Genomic DNA, 20,355 nt, shown 5'->3' on the forward strand with positions numbered 1-20,355 from the left:
AATTGGGTAGCGCTAAACTCACTGAGGCAGAGAGACAACACAGACGTAACGAGGGGTTATGTATGTATTGTGGCAAGAAGGGACATCTAAGATCGTCATGCCCGGTTCGGCCGGAAAACTTGCACACCTAAGGCACGTACGGGGACCGACCTTAGGTGTGATGTATATGTCCCCTAAATTGACTAAGAACCGTTTCCTTGTCAAAGTAACCTTATCTTTCAAGAACACTACTGTTCAGTGTGAGGCTATGATTGACTCTGGGGCAGCGGAGAATTTCCTAGACAAAGAATTCTCTGCAAAACATCTCCTGCCCTTAAGACATAAAGAGAAACCTATAGCAGTCGAGGCCATTGATGGAAGACCTCTTACCCAGCCTTTCATCACACACGAAACGCTGCCAATCACTGTTTCAGTGGGTATTCTCCACTCTGAAGAAATGACCTTTCAAATCATATCTTCACCTACAGTTCCGATAATACTCGGTTTCCCTTGGCTCCTGAAACACAATCCACGTTTGGATTGGATTGAAGGAGAGATTGTGAGTTGGGGTGAGAGATGCAAAGGTGTTTGTTTTAAGCAAATCCCACAACCTATTGGTACCATTAATGTTCCTGTTGCACCTCCCTTGACCACACAAATTCCACCGCAGTATATGGATTTGAAAGAGGTATTTAACAAGGTCCAGTCAGAAGGGTTACCTCCTCATAGACCTTATGACTGTACCATAAACTTATTACCAGGGACTATGCCTCCCAAGGGAGGAGTCTATGCCTTGTCCCCCCAGGAAAATCTTTGTTTGGAGGAATATATTAAGGATGCTCTCAGAAAGGGTCATATCCGTAGGTCCTCCTCACCAGCCGGGGCTGGATTCTTCTTTGTCTCTAAAAAAGAAGGAGACCTACGCCCTTGTATTGATTATAGGGGTTTGAATAGGATTACCATAAAAAATGCCTACCCTATTCCCCTTATATCAGAGCTGTTTGACAGATTGAAGGGAGCTCGAGTCTTTACCAAGCTCGATCTCCGAAGTGCATACAATCTAGTCAGGATTAAGGACGGTCACGAATGGATGACCGCATTTAACACCAGAATGGGACATTACGAATACCTGGTTATGCCGTTTGGATTATGTAACGCTCCAGCGGTATTCCAGGATTTTATTAACGATGTCCTAAGAGAGTACCTTCACATGTTCGTTCTAGTGTACTTGGACGACATTCTCATCTATTCCCCAGACCTAGAGACACATCACGAACATGTGAGAATTGTACTAAAAACCCTGTTACAGAACGGCCTTTACTGTAAACTGGAGGAATGCCAGTTTGACCAAACGGAGACACAATTCCTTGGATACGTTATATCTCCGTCTGGTTTCCAGATGGATCCCCGTAAACTGGAGGCAGTCTTACAGTGGCCATTACCCAAGGGCCTTAAAGCCACTCAACGCTTTATAGGTTTTGCGAATTACTACCGCAAATTCATAAAGGGTTTTTCCTCCGTGATTTCCCCTATAACCAATTTAACCAAAAAAGGAGCAAATTGTATATCTTGGCCCAAAGAAGCAAGAGAGGCATTTGAACTGTTAAAATCTTTATTTTCCTCAGCACCTGTCCTGACCCATCCTGATCCAACCAAACCATTTATCCTAGAGGTGGATGCATCAGAGACAGGAGTTGGAGCCATTCTGTCTCAAAGAGAAAGTCCTGATACACCTTTACATCCCTGTGGATTTTACTCTCGCAAACTCACACCTGCAGAGAAGAATTATGACATAGGGAATAGGGAACTTTTGGCCATTGTACTTGCCCTTAAGGAATGGAGGCATCTCTTGGAAGGTTCCAAAGAGCCACTTTTGATCTTTACTGATCATAAGAATTTGGCTTATATTGGGGACGCTAAGAGACTGTCCTCTCGTCAGGCTAGATGGTCATTGTTCCTCTCCCGATTCAATTTCATAATTACGTACAGGCCTGGTACTAAAAACACCAAGGCAGATGCACTTTCTAGGCAGTTTGAGACAGATGAAGCTCCGGAACAGGTGATATATCCTATTATACCTCCTGAATGCCTCATTGCCACTACAGTTACCGAAGTGTCTTCTCCACTCTTCTGTGCCATAATAGCAGATCAAACTCAGGCACCTGTGGGAAAACCTCCGGACAAACTGTATGTGTCACCTCAGTTTCAAAAGAAGGTACTAGATTTGTTCCATGACAACCTCACAGCAGGCCATCCTGGAGTCCATAAAACTCTCTCTGCCATCTCCCAGAGGTTTTGGTGGCCTGCTCTTAGAAACGATATCAAAGAATATGTTGGGGCATGTCAAATATGTGCCGTTTCTAAAGTTCCTCCTAGATCGCCTCCTGGACTGTTACAACCACTGCCCATACCCAGTGCTCCTTGGACCCACTTAGCCATGGATTTCATTGTGGATCTACCCAGTTCAAACGGGTTTAATACAGTCCTTATGGTTATCGATAGATTCACAAAGATGGCACATTTTGTCCCCCTTTAAAAATTACCATCTGCTCAAGATCTAGTTCAGATATTCTTGAGAGAGATCTTTCGGTTGCACGGTGTACCCAAAAGCATAGTATCTGACAGAGGTACCCAGTTTGTTTCTAGGTTTTGGCGTTCCTTTTGTAAACAATTGGGCATCGAACTCTCCTTTTCGTCAGCGTATCACCCTCAAACAAATGGAGCAGCAGAGAGGGCGAATCAGTCTTTAGAAGCCTATTTACGTTGCTTTATAAATGCCAATCAGTCTAACTGGTATGAGCTCTTACCCATGGCTGAGTTCGCCAGGAACAACGCCACTCATGAATCTTCTAATCATAGTCCATTCTTTGTTAATCAGGGTTATCACCCCGCTGTTTTTCCTTCTGAATTCTCAGTCACGGAAATTCCTGCTTTGAACACCCGTTTAGAATCAATTCATGATACCTGGGATTCCGTCCATTCAGCTCTGCAAAAAGCTTCATTACGAGCAAAGGTCCAAGCTGACAAAAAACGGGGCGCTAATCCTGTCTATCTTCCAGGTGACAGGGTGTGGCTCTCCACAAAACATATCAAGCTTAAGGTCCCGTCCATGAAATTTGCCCCTCGGTACATAGGTCCCTTTCGAGTTACCCAACGTATTAATCCAGTGACCTATTCTTTGGCACTTCCGGCTCATATGAGAATTGCAAATACTTTCCATGTGTCTCTGCTCAAGCCCCTTACTTGCATTCGCTACACCAGGTTATCCACTCCTCCTCCGCCCTTGGTAGTGGGTGATCAAGAAGAATACGAAGTCCATTCTATCATGGACTCCAAATTATCCAGAGGTGTCTTGTCCTATCTCGTTGACTGGAAGGGTTATGGTCCCGAGGAACGTTGTTGGGTTCCTGCTGACCGGGTCCATGCGCCCCATCTTATCCGGTCATTTCACAACCGCTTTCCTCTTAAGCCGGGTCCTTCCCGCCCGGTGCGCGGTCTTCGAGTGGGGGGTACTGTTGCGGTCACCGGCCCGCCGAGCCTCACGGCTGTGCCCGACCGGCACGGCCGCCCCGACAACACGAGCTTACCTGCTCGTCGGCGAGCCGGGAACCGCTCCTTCCATTCTTCCGGGCATCACGCCCGAATCAAACATGGCGCCGACCACGTGGTCGCGCCTAAGAGTAGCTCCGCCCCCGAGCATTATACCAACGTGTGCGTGACGTCACGACGTCAACGCACACGCACGTTTTGGGGTCAGAGGTCGCCCTCTGACCAATCATAGCCTAGAGAGGGGTATTTAAACCCCTAGCTTTTTCCAGTACTTTGCCCTGTCGTGGTTTCAGTTTCCTGATTTCCTGAGAGTGCTATTTCCGTGATTCTGATTTCCTGGTATCCTGATCCTTGGCGTTTCCCTGGTTATTCTGATCTCTGGTTTCCCTGACTTGGCTTGTTTTATCGGTATTGAGTATTTTCTGGCTTCCTTGACCTCGGCTTTCCCTTTGACCATTCTCTGTCTCTAGCGTATTAGTCCGGCCATTCTAAGGTCCGGTTTACGCTCTATCCTGTTATTTTCCTTTTCTTACCTATGTATATGTTTACATAGTTTCTGCGTGCTGGACCACATTACTAGTCGTGACACATACATGGTGAAGTATGTAGAAAAAATACAAAAGAGATTTATTGGTTGCACTTACAAACATAGAGATGTTCTGAGCATGTCTCCACTCTCAGTGGAACTCCAAAGCAGCGTGGAAAGGACAGCACAATTCCAAATTTGAAGTAGCAGAACAAATGGGGATAATAAAATACAAAGAAAATAAAATAAACATTAAGAACAATCAGAGTCCATATATCCAACGCGTTTCGTCCGGAATAATGTATAAGGGACTTCTTCAGGGATATGTAGGAGGTCTTGTGAAGGATAATCTTCTTATACCCGTTGTAATTCTTCATAATGCCGATCACCGGCGGCGTGCGTTTCAACCTGGAACGCACGGACGCACTTCCTGTGACGTCCATCCATTTGCCGAGCGCATGCGCGCTGAAGATCCAAGTTCCAAACGCTCGAAACTCGAGCGTGTGTAGACACATAGTGTGGAGATCTAAATACTTCTTTTTTTATATCTATGGCGACATATTGCTGTGTATGCATTATATCTTTAGTATTTAGATGAGAGGCCTGATTTTCACCTTTGTTTGTGAGTTTAATACCAAAACCACCTATTCACTTATATCATATCACAGTGTTATGCTATGATCTGTACATTTTTATTATAGAATATTTCTACTCTGGTTATATTCCCAGGTTGTATACATATGTTGTATGCTTATTGAATGTGGTCTCCACTTTGTTGTTTCTTGTTTCACTATTTTGGGTGATTAGTGAGGTTCACCTGGGACCCTTTCAATCCAACAGATTTATTTTCTGTGATTAGTTTGTATACTACTCTGTTTTCACTTCAACAGATATATTGGGTTTGAAAGTAGCCAGCCTAGAGATCAAGAGGCTAAACAGTAAAAACCAAAGTGGGTTTGTGAATGCCTGACTAATCTCTCAAGTGAGGTACAGAGGATAGATGTAGGTTTGCTACTAACCCCGATCTCCCCATAAATCTTCTATAAATACAGAAAGTCAGTATTCAGGAAGCAGTCTATCTAAGTACTGCTCTGCATCGGCAAGGATTTGGTACAGATATGCAGGATATGACACGTATCAGAAGAGAATAATATGGTGTAGTGTATCTATATATAGTGGGAAAACGTAAAAGCATAGTTGAGCCCCAGAATCGCTCCTTATAGTAAGCGTGGAGTGGTATAAATCCCACTCTAAGACATATATTCGTGTGGCGTCCATGGCATGAACATGAAAAATGAAACAGATATATATAGTGCTCAATGAGATGATAAGTGCGTACTTAAATATATAGTCTTACAGGATCAAGAGGAGTGCTTAGTCCTTAGCGTTTAGGTGGTATTTTCCCCACCAAGGAATTAACATCCGGGAAGTAGCCAAAGTTAATAATAATGGCCAAGAGATAAAAAAAAGGTGCTAAAAGAGATTTTTATTCTTGCAACTTTTTAAAAACAAGACAAAAAAAGAAAATACCAATATGTTTTGCCACTGTATTGGACTTTATCAAAGTTCACGTGGTAGGACAGCCATCATAAAACTCTAAAAGCAATGGATTTACTTAACAATCTACCATAATTTCTCATTAAAAAATAAGTTACCAGGGGCGGGGCCTGACAGCCAACATGGCCGGACGTGCTCTATGAGAGCTCCAGCAACAACAGGCAGAAACACGACAATCCCGGCTGAGTTAATAACGCCAGCATCACACGTGACCCAAAATCTGGTGCAGGACCATACCGGGAAGAGAATGAGACCCGACTTGCACTGCTACACACTACGAACGCGAGAACCGGCCATGCGGCCTAAACTGGAGCGGAGCCCGAGGTTTGGGGGAGGCGGCCGATCCCCCGGCACGGGACCAGCTCCCAAGCGAAACCTGACGACTGCCCTGCTGCCCCCCCCCCCTCTGGACCGGTGGGGGACATCCCGGTCCTCGCTGGGGACGATTACCCCCTCTACGCGGCTCCAACAAGCGACATGCAGCAAAACAGTACTACAGGGGTCCAGTCAAGATGGCAGGTTCAGGCACGATCGGCACCAAAACGCACCCTCACCAAGCCACCTGAACACACTTGGGAATTTTTTGACCGTCTCTGCACTCATCTATGGACCAAACTCCATATCAGAGGCCGGTCCCTCCACTCGGCAATAAGAGAACTGACGGCATGGATACGACCAGCGACCCGGCGCCACTTAGGCAGACACCTACCTCAAGCCCCCAGAGCGGTCTTGGGTCAAAAAAGGGATCGGAGATCAAAGGGGCGAAAGAGGGCGACATATCCCTCCGACGCCGGCACCCAGTCCCACGGTTATCAGACCGAGAAAACCAAACCCGCCCGACACATCCTCCACTCAGAGGCACCAGAACCTTACGACCACCAAAGCACAACCCCACACCTGAAGACCTGCGAGGCCAACCGTAAAATGGCACAGCTTCATACCAGCAAGCCTGTCCGGTTCCACTGCCTTCCACGACACCCTGTCGATCCGATGAAAACAGGGAGAAGTGGACCCGGCAGCCACCCGTGAGCAATGCCCAGACAGGGAGAAGGGTGAAGAACCTCTGTACGGGAGACAACACGCACATGCCAACCGCCTGCTATATCAGTGGATGACCTGAAGCAAAGGAGAGCCCAAATCCTTGAGGACGAGCACCAAATCTCCTGAGCTTGATTACCGTACTCTATACAAATGTTTGACCAGTTCTTTTTAGCATGAGACCTGACACCAACTGAACTGCCTACTTGACTTTCTGCTAGAAATGTTGGGTGTGAGAGTCCCAGTGGTATTTGCACAGTAGATACTAGCAAAAGTTTTCAGCCTGTTTAATTTTCTTGTATTTTCTTTTATTTTCTTATCTCTCAACGTGTCATACACATAGAGAGGCATCTCACACTGCCTAGCCTATACTCTCTATAGCAAGCACCCCCTCTCTAATAGCCTGCAATCTTTTAAACTGCATGTCTCGAAAGTCCCTGCCAATAAGCATGTTAAGCATAGCTTGTTTACACAGGAATATTCAACGAGATATGTTGCTCTAAAAAAAAAAAAATAAGTGCTGTTTTTTCACATGCTGACCAACTGTTAACATAGGCGTTACCTAATACTTGTCAATGCTGTTGGGGCATGACGAGCCCGCTTGTTATATATCAATGCACTTCAAAAATAAAGAATAAAAAAAAATAATAATAAGTTACCGTTTCTTTTTACTCAACCCCGCAAAGCAGCTGATTCTGCCAAGATGGAAACAATGAAATTATACAATGAAAGGTTGAATTAACGGAACCAGACCACACTATTTTATAGCCACTATATTCAGTGACCAGCACTTGCTTTGTTTGGTTGAGCGATGTCGTCCTTTCACCCCAGCACAAACCTCTGCAGATCAGCATACCACTACTTAAAGGTACACCTAATGTTTTAACAAGTTTGCATATTCTGACAATGTTACCGACTTGAACTCATGTTGCCTTCTGTCATCAAGCTACAGTTCTAATGGATTCTTTTTCATTTTCTGTTTTTAGCAGATGTCACTTAAGTGTACTAATTTATTTATAACACTGTAGATACATCCCCCAGGGGAACGCTGGCATCTTGGGGGGGGGGGGCAAATTCAATCTAATGGCCTTTTCGGTTTACAAAACGCACAGATTTCTGTATAGATGACCAAAAATGACAAACGAGCATGTGCAAGAGTACTGTCTCATTTCACTCTGCAATCACTTTTAAACACCTCCAGGGACATCATACATGTTTACAATTGTCTAGTAGGCATCAAATACTGCAGTCTCGTGGAAATTAGCCTATTGGATCAATCCACGACAAGAGAACATTGGACACCAGACCAAACATAAACATACAAAGCGCAGAGTTTGCGAACGCCTTGTACAAATCCCACCCTTGACAGGCGCTATATCCCTATTCCTATTTCTGTACTTCCTCTTGTTCCCTACCCCATTACCTTTAATTTTCAGGTATGACAAGCATGTGCACTGCTCTGTAGGTTTTATTCTTTTACCATTATTTCAGTTTATTTGTACAGGTTTAAACTCTAACTAGAATCAGTTCCAAAAAAAAATGGAAGTGCAACAATGCACTGGTTATGCGCAAATGCCCTCTAATTTACTAAATAAGTTGCAGACTGTCACGAACTCCGGAACCAGACACGCTGACAGAACACAGACACAGGAATTGCAGTACCGGTGCAAACAGAGAGAAGTCAGAATACAAGCCTAGGTCGGAGGGAAACGAAGAGACAGAGCAACGATGAAACAAGCCGAGGTCAAGGGTCAGAGAAATAAGGATAAATGGTGAGACAAGCCAAGATTTGGTAACCAGACAATCAAACAGAATACACGCGCTATTGTGCTATCAGAAGACCACAACAGGGCAAGGAGACATGGGGAAGGTAAGTATAAAAACAATTAGGTTAACTCTGATTGGCTAATTTCCAATCAGAGTTAATTATCACACGTGGGAGGTACTTGTACCATGTGACTGACTCGGGCGCCTATTTACAAACACTGCATGCGTCCAACTTACCTCCAGAGAGGGCAACCGCGGGCGTCATGCGGGCACCGGAAGCCGCAGCTCGCGCCAAGCGGGAGAGTGAAGAAGCCGCGAGCAGTGTGCGAGCATCGGAAGCGACCGCTCGTGGCAAAGGAAGGAGAGAGGCTGCCGCATGGGGCCACCGCTTGCGGGAACCTGACACAGACATCCCATAGGAACAAGAATTAAAAAACATACTACAAAATGCTGCAGATATGCTTAAAGTTAACATAAGATAAACAGTATGTTATGTTGTTTGATTCACAATGGACTTCTGTAGATGCACCATTCTTTATATCAGCAATTAAATTCCTGCCATCATGAATCCCAGATCAATAATTGGTTTAAAAATCATATAACTTTATTTTGCGTGTTATATTATTATCATTGTGGTGGCCTACTCGCAGGGTACCTGAGTGTCGTCGCAACGACTTCCTTTCCCCCTTTGTGATTATAGTTAGTATAGCGGTTCCACCCAAACAGTAGCCAAGACTTAGTGAAGGGTGAGGAAGAACGGTTTTATTGGAAGCAATAGCACACTTTTATACCTGGGTCACCAACAAAGCGGTCATCAGGAGAACAATGGCTATTGCACAACATCTGGCGTCTAAGGGTCTGTACCTGTCCAAATAATTTTATTATCAACCAGACACCTCGGCACCTAATGACATTTATACATAAAAATATGCTTTCCCTGCCCGAATTCCCAAACGACATCTCTGGATAGCTCTCCGTGGAGCGGCCATTCTGTCCAAAAAGCACTCGGATCAAAGGTGTGTTGCCCAAATGGTCTGGATTTTAAATTTTGGCAGGGTCCAGAGCATCCTCCGATCCGGCACAGAGTTCCATGGTGCGGGGTGGAAAGTCCGGGTCACTTTCAAACATGGTGCTTTTTGTTAGTACATTGAGCTCCTTCAAGTCCTTAGTACTGTTCGATGCCTCACCACCTCCTCTGTCACACCTCCAAATAGCGCCTTGTTTGGTTACCGGATTGCATCAACTCTGCAATCTCTTTTGGAGTTCCAGGTGATTTGTAGGTTGCTCCTGGTCAGGAGCACCGTGCCTCTGTGAGTCCCCTCAGGGGTTCTGACGTCTCTAGGACTAGGACCACTGAATAGTGTGCTTTGCTGGGAGGGAAATATGTGGGTGATTGTTCTTTTAGGGGGAGGTGGTGGTTGGGAGCTCTGTACAAGTGACCAGGTGTCTGTCACTATTATTTATAAAGCTCCAACAAATTCTGCAACACTATATGATAGGTGAGCTAACAGACACGTATTTGTAACCAGACGAGTTGGACGCACAGGAACAGAGGGGGTTCAGGGCCCCATACAAATAATATTACATTATAGAGGGAATGAGCTTACATGCTTTAACAACATCTTTAACAACATACTATCATTTGAGAAGTGTTGAACTGAGAATTTATTATTATTGTTATAATAAATTATTTTGCTTTACAAAGGAATACAGAAGTGCCTTATTGTGAAAACAGCAGGATGTTCACATTAAATCAGTTTAAAATTAACAAATACCCACCAATATAATCGTTATCAGATAACAATCACAGTTTTACTACCTGCATTCCTTTATAAAGCTTGAAATGATTTAATAAGTGGGATTGTAACCCATCTGTGTATACAGCTAAACAGAGTGTCCCTGGCTCTTTGCATTTAGTTCTTTGTCAGGTGGCTGGGAGGATTAGACTTGCTGGGAGGAATAAAAAGGTCATAGCCAGTATTTTATCTGTTCCTTTAAACTTTTTACGGTTTTATTATTACTATCATGTATATACAGAATTTATGGCGCCAACTAAATCCACAGCGCAGCCTATACTGAGCCTGTTCAACAAGTCCTGTGACGCAAATTCAGCTGATCTAGCCAAAGTGGATAAATAAATATCCCACTTGGCTTTTCATTAAAGCACATTTCCGTTTCTAACACATTTGCAGTTGGAACTCAGCAGCAGTTGAGCTCTGCTATGATATAAATCAAATGTATCTGCAGGGCGTATGAATACTCCATTGATGTTTTTTTCTCTTAGTACAATTTAATAGCTATAACCCCAAAGAAAGCATGCATATATTTTTTTCTGCATGTTTTCTTTGGGGGTATATGAAAAAGTAAACTGCAAAATAATTGGAAAAGCCTTTGCAATCCGTCCACTCTATCCTAGGTACAGAATGTCTGTCTGTCCTCAGCAAAATATGTTATGTTCGACCTATATATTAAGTTTAGTATGAGCTACTAAGGTATTCTATGACATCCCATACACTATCCTTAGCTAGGCTTGTTGTTTTTAGCAAGGGTGTATGAGTTATTGATTACAGTTAATACAACTCCCACATTTATGTTGCTGTAATGTCCCATATTAGCCTGTATGTGTTTCTGTTCAATTTACTCATTATGCTAACTTAAGTTTCATCTGTATAGGCATAGATTGCTATTAGAAAGTCCAATTATTTAATGTAGGCTACATGAACCTCCGTTTTGCAATATGCATTTGATACACCGTACATATGTTAATATAGGTGACGCATTGGTCATGTTACACATTAGTACGCTATAATCTCCACCTATGGATAAGATTGCACCTTTTGCTTTGTATAGGATACTTATCAGGATATGAAACAGATCAGAAGAGAATAACATGGTGTAATGTATATATATATATATATATATATATATATATATACAGTACAAATAAAGGAACATACAGATGTACACTCACATGTAGTTGAGCCCCAGAATGGCTCCTTATAGTATGCGTGGAGTGGAATTTCAAATTCAGGGCAGAGTAGCTGAACTAAAAGCCTACCTGAATAAGAGCTTTTTTTCCAGTTTGGCTATTTCACCAAAAATGTAAAATTCACTTTGAAATCACCCTGAATTCTCACTTTAGTCAATAACCCTGTTGGAGTTTAGTGTACCCTATGTATCATTTTATATGTGTACCCCAACAAGAAAAGATATTGTGGCCAGTACTAAAGACTCTCTATCACATGACTGTGCTGAAAAAAAAATTTTGAACACCGTTTGGGTTTTAAGTTAAATTGCAAGAGGCCACATTGAAACAAAGCAATTATCTCTTCAAGCCATTGGGGAGAGGTAGTCCACAAATTTAAGAAGGAAGCATCATAGCGTCATTGTTTTCTAATCAGGGTGGATTACTGAGGCAAAATGGGAAACACTGCAGATTGTGTCTGTGCGATATCCATCTTAGATGGGCTCATGCACGCCTATTTGCACTTTATATTCGTGTGTGTTTGTAACATCTATTTCATTATTTGTATCTAACAGATCTAGGCAGGAATCTGATTGCAATATTGGAGACCAAAATTATCCCCCATCCCTTTTTTTTCTCTTCAAGTGCAGCAACACAGATGTGTGAAGGTTGAATATGATGGATGTGACCGTTTTTGGTTGTTTTCCGACCTATGTTATTAATTTACTCTTGGACTTTCTCTTATGTCTCTGTTAATAATGGGCTACAGAGTTAAAAGGATTACTGTTTGTACTGATGTCTTGTGATTCGCATGCCATCATATTGTTTATTACTTCCTTTTCTGTAAAGATTGTACTCTGAATAGATTTATATAATTCTTCTTGACAGTTGTAGAGCAGTGTTCTAGAAGCCTCTAGATTAGCCTGCGTGGTATATTCCCATTTTATTCTTGGATGCAACTAGCGTGTGTCCTTTTTAATCCTCTTATCATCCTCACTGATTAGAAATACTAAATTATTATCCAACAAGGATGTCCCCTATCCCACATTATTTTCAATCTTGCCTTAGTTCCTTTGAACTACGCTCTGGACAGCCAGTAAACCTCCCCTGGGATACCCGTTGAGACTAACCAAACAGGCATTACTACCTTTGAAGGCAACGTCCTGCTTAATAGATCTGTCTCAACCACATACCACCATATTGTAAGAAATACAATTTCATTTTTGGTCCTATCCTAGGTTATCATGTAAACGTAACCAAATCATCTGCTGTAGGCCTAGGACCACAATTTAAACACCCTTCTCAGGTCTTAGACATGATTGAATGGTCTGACAATCATATCAGATATTAGGAGTTATGATTTCCAAACCGGTAGACAAATAATATAAATTAAACATTTACACAATGATACAATATGTAACATCTTTCCCATGCAATCCAGGGCAGTGTTTGTCTCCATAATTTTTCCCAAGATTTTTAAATCTTTGGTACAGTTCCAACAACCAACATTCAGTTTAGGCCTCAACATCCCTCACATTTTGACGATACCTTGGCAGCAAGTTATTGCCATGCTTTGGACTCTCTCTCAGGGTGTGATATATTCTCTAATTACTCACTTGAAATCCATGGAACTCATTTTCTTCACACACCTTACCTGGAATTGCCCGAAAGTGTTCAGCGTAGCCCTATACGTTTTGCCATTGCCAAAAAATGAAAACCTACAAGAATTCAACTCTATCTTCATTGGGAATACTCTAGATTCCTCAAGTTAATTTCTAATCCACTTCCATAACAACCTATCCCATCAGTTATTTTGGTCCTGGCATGAGGATTACCTATTATGTATTGTACATTATTTAGACATTCACAATCAGAAAATACTGTCCTTATCATAGTTACGATATATGTTTCCCTCACTTCAGATAACTCTTTTTGCCCATTTAAAAATTAGAAGCTGAATGTCTACAGTTCTACCACACCTACATAACAATGCCAGGACTCACCCACTGGACTCTATTGTATGGAACCCTTTGCAAGCCAAGTACTCCATTCGATTACTTTACAATTGTATTAGACCGAAACCTGACCATTCTCTCATAACTAGTCTTGTTTGTAAATGGTTAACATCACTTCCCTCAATTTCCACTAACCTGCAACAAACTACTTAATCTTCTGGTCTAGGTAATAGCTTTCCAGATCAGGGAGAATAGAGTTTAAAAATTCTTGCAGTCTTGGGAGTCATACATACAATGATAAGACACACTTAATAAAAACCTTGTTCACCATACATTTCAACTTACCAACTGGTTTTCTTTAAGATAATTAATGTTAGAATTAATAATTTGTCTTGTTTTACCTATTGTACAGCACTGCAGAATATGTTGGTGCTATATAATGATTGTAATAATGTGTGTGTGCAAGGAAGCTGTATGCAGTATTACAATGGTGGGTGCTGCTTGCGATGTGTGTGTAAGCTGCAAGGTTGTGTTGCAGTTTGTGTGTGAATAGAGACTGTTGTATGTGTGTGGGATAGAGGCTATAGTAGGTGTCTGGGGAACACTGGGGCTGACATGTGTGTGTGTGTGTTTGTATGGATAACAGTGTCTCTACCATGTGCGGGGGATAAAGAGACTGCAGTATGTGCATGTAACTAGGATAGTGTGAGGAACTGACTCGGCTGGGTTTTGAACCCTGGTTTACATGCTGCTAAACCTCTTCCTTACCAGTACACCAGCCTGCCTTTTGCAAATTTACCTGAAATCTAATAACCTTGACTCTACAAGCAATGGTATCAGTGACAACTCTCTTCAGCTGTGTCTGGTCAGGTGTCTGGTTCTTGGCCTATAAAAGCCACTTCCTGTCTCAGTACCTTTGCCAGATTATTGTAGTTCCTGTACTCTCTAATCAAGCTTGTTCCTGTTTCTCCTACCTGTTGCTGAATTTGGACCGTTTTGACTTTGCTGCTTCTCCTTCCCACTGACCTTGGCTTGCCTCACTACGATTATCATTTTTCTGTTCCAGTCTCCCATCACTGCTTAAGACCAGATGGCCACTCAAGGCTCAGGGGCTCAACCACCTGGGTAACGAGTGGCTACCTCTGGCAGAAAACATTGCTGATCTGGCTACTGGACTCCAAAACTTTGTAACATCAATATCATTACAGAATAATCTGGCCGTTATTACACCGATCACTGAACTTACACGTAAAGGGACTCCTTTTTAGTGGTCCAATAAGGCTGGCATTGCATTTTCCAGATTAAAGACTCTGTTTACATCTGCCCCTATCCTGGTACATCCTCAGCCAGAAATGCCATTTACTGTAGAGGTAGATGCTTCTGATTCAGCTGTTGGGGTTATACTGTCTCAAAGGACTGGACCTAAGATGTTGTTACATCCATGTGCCTTCTATTCCCACCAGATGTTACCAGCAGAAAGAAATTATGACATAGGGAATAAAGAACTTTTGGCTATAAAAGCTGCCTTCACCGAATAGAGACATCTCTTGGAGGGAGCCACCCATCCAATTACTGTCCTCACAGATCACAAAAATCTGGAATGTATTCAATCAGCTCAGAGACTGTCAGCCAGACAAGCACGCTGGTCCCTATTTTTCTCAAGGTTTCATTTTTTGATTTCATACCGCCCTGGTTCCAGAAATGGCAAGGCTGCCTTGTCTAGGATAGCTGACCCCCTCCATACTACAGTAACCAAGGCCACCATCTTGCCGGAGAGTAGATGTTTAGGAGTTACCTTTCCTTCTGATCTAATGTCTCGCATTAAAAAGGGCTACGCTGAAGATCCATTTTTTTGTGATCTTCATATGACCATGCTTAATGGGTTTTGGATTTTTCAACAATGTCTGTTTGTTCCAGAATCAGTGCGACTGGACGTTTTACGTCTCTACCATGACTCAAAACCAGCAGGTCATCCAGGAATCCGAAAGACACAAGAACTACTTACCCGATCCTTTTGGTGGCCTAAATTTTATGAGGATGTTAAGAAGTATGTGTCCTCTTGTGATGTATGTGCCAGACATAAGACTCCTCGCTCATCCCCTGTTGGCTTGCTTCAGCCTCTTCCGATTCCTCATCGTCCCTGGGGATCTATATCCATGGTCTTTATTGTGGAACTACCTCCCTCTAAGGAACACACTACCATTACTAAGATGAGTCATTTCATACCAGCTCGTGGTCTCCCTTCAGCTAAACAGACTGCTGATCTAGTTATTCGGGAAATATTTTGCTTGCATGGAGTGCCTGATGAAGTAATTTCTGACAGGGGAGTGCAGTTTACATCTCATTTTTGGAAATATTTTTGTTCTATTCTAGGTATTAATGTAAATCTGTCGTCAGCTTTTCATCCACAAAGTAATGGACAGACTGAGTGAACCAAACAGACTTTAGAACAATATTTGTGGTGCTATATTAGTTACCTGCAGGATGACTGGCTGGATTTTCTACCCACGGCGGAGTTTGCCTATAACAATGCCCAACACTGCTCCACTTCTCTGAGCCAATTTATTGCCAATTATGGTTACCATCCAACCTTTCTAGTGAGTCTCCCAATTACTACTTCCATTCCTGCAGTCACTGACCGGCTAACCGCCTTACGAGATTCCCAAGAACTGTTGAAGGAGACTCTTTCGGAGGCTCAGGAATGTTACAAAAGAGCTGCTGATAGGCATAGAAAGGAGGCCCCAGTTTATCATGTTGGTGACAAGGTTTGGCTGTCAACAATGAATCTTAGGCTTAGGATTCCTTCTCATAAATTGGGTCAAAAGTTCATGGGACCTTTTGAGATCATCGCTCAGATCAATGCTGTCACCTTCCGTCTGCAACTTCCGGATTCCATGAAAATACATCCGGTGTTTCACGTTGCACTGCTTAAACCTTTTGAAAATAATTTCCCTGGTCGAGCTCTGCCTGCCCCACCACCAGTCCTCGTGGATGGTGAAGTTTAATATGAGGTGGAAAAAATTCTTGACTCCAGGATCTTCCTCAACAAGCTTCAATATTTGGTTCATTGGAAAGGCTATATCATGGAAACCAGTGGACAATATTCATGCTCCTGATCTTCTTCAGTCTTTCCACGCACAGTACCCTGCTAAACTGTCAGGGTACCTGAGGTCTCTACCTCCGAGAGAGGTAGAGACTTAGTCGTTCATCCATCCGGACGGCCTGATTTCCCTCTTCCTCGCGGCCCATCCGGTCATGCAAAGCCGGCCGCGAGGGAGTGACTCCCTTTTATAGCATGACGCCCGGAGGTCGACGTCAGGACGTCAACCCGGAACGACCTGTCACTCAATTGGTTCAGGACCAATCAGGACTCGTCGGAGGTGTGTCTACTTATCTGAACAGGGCATTTAACAGTGCTTCTTTCATTAGCTCATTGCCCTGTCGTGGTTCTAGCTTGTTCTAGTCACTCAGTGCTCGTGTTTTCTAGTTATCCCTTTTGGTTTTGACCCGGCTTGTTTGCTCTATTCTGCTTATCTCTGTTACCCTTGATTCGGCTTGTCTATCGCTTACCTGTCTTCTGTTACCCCGACCTCGGCTTGTCTTTGACTATTCTCTACTGTACTACTTACGTTAGTCCGGCCATTCTAAGGTCCGGTATACGTATCTGGCTACTGTTTGTACTCTGCGTGTTGGATCCCTGTCCCGATCCTGACATAAACAAAGAAATAGGGCTTCCAGAGGCTGCGCCTGTAGAGGTGGGGGTAATGCGAGAAACTGACTCTGCTGGGTTTTGAACCCTGGTTTACATGCTGCTAAACCTCTTCCTTACCAGTACACCAGCCTGCCTTTTGCAAATTTACCTGAAATCTAATAACCTTGACTCCACAAGCAATGGTATCAGTGACAACTCTCTTCAGCTGTGTCTGGTTCTTGGCCTATAAAAGCCACTTCCTGTCTCAGTACCTTTGCCAGATTATTGTGGTTCTCTAATCAAGCTTGTTCCTGTTTCTCCTACCTGTTGCTGAATTTGGACCGTTTTGACTTTGCTGCTTCTCCTTCCCACTGACCTCGGCTTGCCTCACTACGATTATCATCTTTCTGTTCCAGTCGCTCTTCACTGCTTAAGACCAGACGGCCACTCAAGGCTCAGGGGCTCAACCACCTGGGTAACGAGTGGCTACCTCTGGCAGAAAACATTGCTGATCTGGCTACTGGACTCCAAAACTTTGTAACATCAATATCATTACAGATAGTGGCTGTAGTGTGTGTTTGGGGGTGTTAGGTGCTGTAGTGTGTGCGTAGGGGATAAGGAATGTAGTGTGTGCAAGGGGGCTGTAGTAGGTGCAGGAAGGGATAGGGGCTGTAGTGGCTGAAAGAGTGATAGGAACTGTTGTGGGTGCAATCAGAAGCAGGGTCTATAATGGTTGCAGGGAGGGATAGGTGCTGTACTGTAAACAAGGAGGGATAGAAGCTGTGTTGGGTGCAGAAAGGCATAGAAGCTGTAGAGTGTGAGTTTGGTACAGGGTGGGTACAGGAAGACGTAGGGGCTGTGGTAGGTGCAGTGGGCATAGTGACTGTGTTGGGTACAGGGAGCGATTTAGGCTGACGTGGGTGCGTTGAGGGATGGGTGCAGGGATGGCATAGAAGCTGTAGTGGGTGATGTGGATACAGGGAGGGATAGTGAGTGCAGGCATAGGGCCTGTGCTGTGTGAAGAGGAGCTGAGGTAGGTACAAGGATGTAGAGGCTGAGGTGAGTGAAGGAATGCATAGGGGTGAAGGGCATGGAGTCTGAGGTGGTTGTAGGGAAAGATTGGGGCTTTAGCGGGTGCAGGAAGGCACGGTGGATGTGGTGGGTGCAGGGAAGTAATTGGTGATGTGCTGGGTGTATAGGGTCTGTAGAAAATATATACAAGGAGCATAACGGCTGAGTGCTGTCTCTGCCAGGATGCTCCATGCTAGTCTGCTCCTCACAGGTCAGAGACTTTGCAGGAGAGGACAGGGCATTAAATTATGTCATTTCCCATCCCCCAGGCCCTGCCTCTTCCGTTCACACAGAGCACTGCATAGGAGAGCATGGAGGTGATCTGGCAAGTACAGCAGGATTGTTGCCAGGTCTCACTGAGAGAGGTTGCAGCGGGCGCGCTGGAATGTGTGAGGAATTATGGCTTTCTGGATGTTGAGCCGTGCCCCCGGCTGTCTTGAGCCCATCTGCCTGACCCTGTATGTAGCAATGTCAGTTTCAAATAAAATCTACCAAAAAGGAAACAAAATCTAATCAATTAGATGAAATTGGAGGCATCCAGCTAACAACTGCAAGGAATACGAATAAATATATTGGATAGTGTAGCAAATAAGAACCTTATGCTGAGTATCCAGAGCATGGATCCATAAGGCTCCCAATAATAAAAAACAATTATCAAGAAAATTAGCATTCTCTACATTGGGAAGCCTCAACCTATATCAGCTTAAAACCATAGGCCAATTTAGATTGACACAGTCCTAAAGTGGCTTCCTCAGGAATTTTCTGGCATTAACCCCTTAAGGACACATGACATGTGTGACATGTCATTATTCCAGAAGTTTGGTCCTTAAGGGGTTAAAGGGATCCTATAGTGCCATGAAAACAAAACCGTTTTCCTCGCACTATAGGTTTAATCTGTCCCCCTTCTCCCTTGTGTCCTCCCCCGGGGCTGAATGCAGCACCGATGTCCCTTGGCGCTGGGTTAGGCTCTGCTCACGCTCCTCCCCCACCGAAGGCAGCCAGCAGGGGAGACCTAATGCGCATGCTCGGCAATGGCAGAGCGTGAGGACGTCCAGCGTCAGATAACGGACCAAAGGTCCGTTTGGGTTCCGGAAGCGCACCCAGTGGCTGTCTGTTAGACATTAGCTAAAGTGGTCTGGGTGCCTATAGTGTCCCTTTAAGGATGATCTTTCTGTTAGCTGCCAAAACGATTTGAATAAGTCTTGAGTGTTTGGGAGTATTACTAGAGAAAATACAGAAAATAGACAGCTCTGTGTACAGTGGTACTGGAAAATTCAGAGTTACTAAACATAAGTTTGAATTTCTTTCCAGAATTCTTTTATCTGAGAACAATCTATAAAGCTGTGAAATCAATCAGCCCTCGCCTCCCTACATTTCAGGAATTTAGAAGAGATTGTCATATTTAGTCAGTGTTGGGAGTCAGGAGCTAAGTAAGCATGTAACGTAATCCATCAATGCATTTCTTGGTACAAAGGAACTGAAAAAAGTTTAGCCTCTTAAGGACCAAGGCTATTTTGAGATGTGACTCATTTGTGACAAGGCCTTTTTGGAACTTTTGCCGTGCATCTATTCTACCACAATTTCACCCTCTTTGTTTAAGTGCACCGTATTATATGCATATACATATTATATGTCATTTTTTAAATGAGACATAAAGCTTTCTTTTGTTACCCTATATGTGATACCGGAGAAACTGACGGAAGCCAAGCACAGAGAGATGGACACAGGTTTCTTCAGGAAGGAAGAGATTCTTTATTGGATCACCGATCGGGACTCAGAGGGACTAGCGTCACCAAAATACAGCAAAGTCTGAGTACTGAATACATAGAGTACATTCCTTATATAGCACTGTAGCTCCTCCCACAATTAACTACACCCACACATACCCTTAACCTATTTAATAAATAGAGTCTAAACTCATCCATCCGGTCTAACCACGTGGCTCATCTGATACAAAGGAGAGGGACGCGTAATTCCAGTTCTTACATTCCTGCACCTGGTCAGTACAGTGATGACAGTATCTTAGCTACGTGTTATTAACTAACTGATACTACAAACACATATACATACATATGCCTTGTGGCAATCTTAGCCTGCTAAACTTGTATTTTACTGGAATTACATCACATTCCCCCCTTTGATGCCTCTGATATTTCACAATTACTTGAGGCATCACTTAACCTTGGTTTGCATATACCTCAGGTTACCATGAACCAGACCAGACTTATCTTATGATGTGAATCTTTTAACACTCATC

The sequence above is a fragment of the Pelobates fuscus genome, chromosome 9 (assembly GCF_036172605.1).
Source record: "Pelobates fuscus isolate aPelFus1 chromosome 9, aPelFus1.pri, whole genome shotgun sequence".
NCBI classification, from domain to species: domain Eukaryota; kingdom Metazoa; phylum Chordata; class Amphibia; order Anura; family Pelobatidae; genus Pelobates; species Pelobates fuscus.